This window comes from Nansenia antarctica, assembly GCF_963989245.1.
Source record: "Nansenia antarctica genome assembly, chromosome: 6".
In the NCBI taxonomy this organism is placed as follows: domain Eukaryota; kingdom Metazoa; phylum Chordata; class Actinopteri; order Argentiniformes; family Microstomatidae; genus Nansenia; species Nansenia antarctica.
In genome coordinates, this window is record NC_137676.1 from 3,824,358 (window position 1) to 3,828,951 (window position 4,594).

Below are 4,594 nucleotides of genomic sequence, written 5' to 3' on the forward strand. Positions count from 1 at the left end.
CTGCGTTCGTAAATTCGCTCTGGAAATCTGATCAACACTCATGGAATGCCTCTTGTCCAATCAAATTACTTGGTCCCCTTTATGACGTTGAACCCAGTGTGCGCTCCGGCTCTCTCAGAGCAAATTTACGAACTCAGCGATAATAAGTTAGAGACAATAGGTGGCGCTGTCCAACAAGTTTTAAATCGGTGTGTGTGCGCCGCGCGTGCGTGCATGCGTCAGTGTGTGTGTGAGCGTGTGTGCGCACATGTGTGCGTGCGTGTGACTGAGTGAAAGAGCATGCGTTGCATTTTTTTTTTCCTTTTTACTCAATTAAAGTTGCATTGAGAACAGTATGGTTGTCATGGTAACTGCGGGTCAGAGCCTGGGAGGTTTGGACCTTCAGCTGTACGGACGGGAAAGTGGCGGAGGCATCTTCAAGGAGGGCAGATTCGGTTCTATGCTGCTTGAACACAAACTGAACCTGCCCCCACCTGCCACTCTCCCTGGAACAGGTGTTAAACCTGCCCCCACCTGCCACTCTCCCTGGAACAGGTGTTAAAATCCCACATGGATGTGATCGTCGGTGATGCTGCGTTCCCACTACACAACAACCCCATGCATGCGCCCCTTCCCAGGTAGGTCACAGACATCGAATTCTATTTGTATTATTAATTGGATTAAGTAGTCTGTGAAATGCCTGTAATGTGCTACAGTGCTACCGATTTCCTATTCATTCATACTCTCTCTGTATGTCTTTTGTTTTGCTAAATAGGTCAGAACATGACAATGGAAAAGAGGATCTACAACTGCCGTCATTCAAGAGCCAGACGGGTGATTGAGAATGCATTTGGCATTTTGGTGGCACGGTGGAGAATCCTTGGGCGAGCACTCACTGGTATATCTGCCAGACAAAAGCAGTTAAGATCGTCAAAGCTTGTATAGCTCTTCACAACTTCCTGGCCTACGCTGATGAGGAGGGCATTAGGCCGGGCTGCTCTCAGCTGCTGCAGGGGTAGCTGTATTGGGGGGCGGGGGGGGCAAGGCTCCTGCCGGGATTTTGAGTTCAGCTGCTTGACAGCTGCCAGGAAGAACCTCTTGAGCCTGCTGGTGCGGGAGCCTAGACTCTGTACAGCCTCCCGTGTGGGAGGAGGAGGGCAAACAGTCGTGACCGGGGTGAGAGGTGTCTTCAAACGATGCCTCGCGCCCTCCGCAGACACACCGCGTTTCCTGAAGGCCCTCGATGGCAGGGAGTTGGGCACCGCACCGGTGATGTACTGGGCGGTTTTCTGTATCTGTGTGGTAATGACGTTTTTTTTCCGTTTTTCTTCTAAATAGTCAATTGTGTGATGGAGTTATTGTGTCATGCAAGTGGACATAGAGACTGTTCCTACTGCTACTCTCTAGTGTACAGACTGGGGCAGGTGTTGGCTCCGGTCCAGTGCCCCCCCCCCCCCCCCCCCGCCCACTCATCACAATCCTACTGCCTTCCTCCACCCTTTTCACCCCAAGTCCAGTCCCACACACTGCTGCTATGAAGGGTAGTAGTAGTAGTAGTAGTAGTAGTAGTAGTAGTAGTAGTAGTAGTAGTAGTAGTAGTAGTATAGTAGTAGTAGTAGTAGTAATAGTAATAGTAGTAGTAGTAGTAGTAGTAGTAGTAGTATAGTAGTAGTAGTAGTAGTAGTAGTAGTAGTAGTAGTAGTAGTAATAGTAATAGTAGTAGTAGTAGTATAGTAGTAGTAGTAGTAGTAGTAGTAGTAGTAGTAGTAGTAGTAGTAGGCTGAAGCAATTAGCTTATATTGCCATTTGACATTTGCATGTCATAATTTAAGACAAGGGTAATACACAACAATAAAATCTATTTAAAAAGTGTAAGGTATCAATAATTACCTCCAATAGATATCATACTTGAACTATACAACAGCCTGATAACCATTAATGATAGACCTAGTAAGTACTTCTTTGTTTCTATGGTAACCTATAAGCACTAGATTGATCAAATAACATTTAAAGATGGGTTTGACACATATAGCATATTTCATGCTAACCATGTCTCTATGGCAGTTTAAAACACTCTCACTGGGCAGTAGGCCAAGACAATGATTTTTGAACTAACCTTTTAACAGAGCACTTCTCTTTGTATATGGTTGAAGAAGGGGGTTGGGGAGGAAAGTTTAGCTGTGTATTTAGACGGTTTCAGTTCTCGCCTCACTTTCGTTCTGTGGTCACGACCCTAAAGGGGTTCCTCTAAAGAGGAAGCCCATTCAGTCGACACAAAGGCAACGTGTGTGTGTGTGTGACCCAACCCACATGCAATGGAGGACCTTTATCTTTGACATAACATCTGGTAAAAAAACTTTTGTTGGTTGAATCAAGATAAGAAGGCCTGAATCCGGTTGGTCAAGAAATAATGTCCTGGTCAACGTGTTACAACACGTCAAGTTTTACACGTAGAACAAATAAAATCACCAACCTCAGTACCTGAGTAACTTACTTCCTATGTGGAAACAGAAGTTTGCCCTCCCAAAAGACTTCAAAATGTTAGATGTCATATGTTAGGGGTTCATTACATTTTCCCACACCTTCTTAAACATTTTCGAATTGTTAGACGCAAGATTACACTTTATGGGAACAAATGTACCCTTTCTCCTCTATCCAGCCATGTTACAGCCATGTAATATTTTTCTTGCTTTAAATGTATATAATTCAATAATCTCATTTTGGAATTTATTTCTTTTTTGCCTCTTATATTTTGTTATTATATTCTATATGTCTTCTTAGATGCAGCCTAAATGGAGCCCCGCCCCCCAGCGACAGTATCTCACACGATTGTACTTGTATAACCAGAGTGACAAATGAACATCTTGTATCTTGTTTCTACATCCGCTGTGTTTGTCCCCATCTGCTTGTGTTATATGCATCAGCGAACACACAGTCACATGGGACTGTTCCCTTCACTGTATTCTCCTGGTTGTGGGAGACTATTAAAATAGATTATTCATCAAGGGTTGAGTGGTTAGGGCTCTGGGTCAGAGTTACCCTGTGGACAACCGCTATGTCCCAGGGCAAAGGTTAGGGTTGGGGTTAGGGTTAGGGTTGGGGTTGGTTGTAGTAGTAGTAGTAGTAGTAGTAGTAGTAGTAGTAGTAGTAGTAGAAGTTTATTTCAGTCATAATAAAAAGACATATCAGTAAGGGATTAAGTGAAATAGAAAATTACAGAAAAAGTGTTGGTTGAAGCAAATAGCTTATAGTGCCTACCTTTTTACCTGTTATATTTTAAAACAAAACAGAAGCCAAAGGAACTAGGGTTAGGGCTGGAGCTAGGGCTAGGTTTGGAGTTAGGGCTAAGGTTAACCCCTAACGCTTACCCTAATTGACAGAAAATGTCATTAAAAACATGTTTCTTCTTCTTTCACGGCCATAAAGATAGTGTCAATTCATGTCCTAAAGAAAAAACTACATTTACAGTGTGAACCTGCATTTCAATCTGAACACGATTCCTTGTTGAGTTACCCTGGAAACACACAATCTGTAATAAACCTGCAGTATTTATACATTTTGGGGCCTGACTCTGTCCTTTATGTTCCCAGCCACTGTCTCTCCCTGTCAACCACACAAGAGGCCAGGACACAAACACTTAAATATCCACCTACTACTACTACCCCATAATCCTGCACCCTGATTGGTTGTGACATGCTTATAGTGACCCCCCATGGTCATACTGACATCCACTGTGGCTAGGTCATGTGACATGTCTGATAGCACCCGACAGGCATTGTCCCCCACCCACCCCCCCTCCCCCGAAGCCCCCACCCCCCCTCCCCTGAAACCCTCCCCCGCCCCCGAACCCTCTGACATCTGCCTCTGTTTTCTCCCCTTTCAGATTCTCTCTCTCCCTTTCTCCCTTTCTCACTATTATTCTCTCCAACCACACCCCCGTTGTTAAACTGAGGACTTAGCACCGATACTACTCAGTCCTGTTGTTTAGATTGTTTTTTTTGGTATTTCTAGTTTAGGTAATGGTTTATTTGACCATTTGAAAACCACAACACACAAAAAGCACACACAATTATATATTTAAAAAAAAAGAACCTAATACATGTACATGAATAAAATCACTGAGGATAACACACAACAACGTTTAGGACTTATTTCCATTGTGGTCCTCTTACGACAAGATGGGCAACGTGGTTGTACACAGTATGGCAGGGAAAGACATTCATTACTGCAGCTCCATTGTTTCACCTAGGTGATTGCATCAAACACACTCAATAAAGCCTATCTATCTATTTCAACAGGAGAGGTCCTACACTTCCTTCACATTTCTGTGATTACAATACATGTTATTGTCACAGACCTCACACCAATTATCCTGGTTCAGTGGGATACTCATTGCTTATTCAAACTTTTACCTTGATCATTTCCTAGTGACCTAACACTGCAAAACAACTGTGTTTTAGGGGGCCTATATTTGTGTCTGAGTTAATCATTTACAGGAATGCTTAAACCACGTCACTTTGAGTGAATAATTCTGACCACAATGCCATTAAGAACACTGAGTAGAAGTTAACCTACATATGTGTAGAGTAGGCATTCAGTCCTCTAGCATTAAATG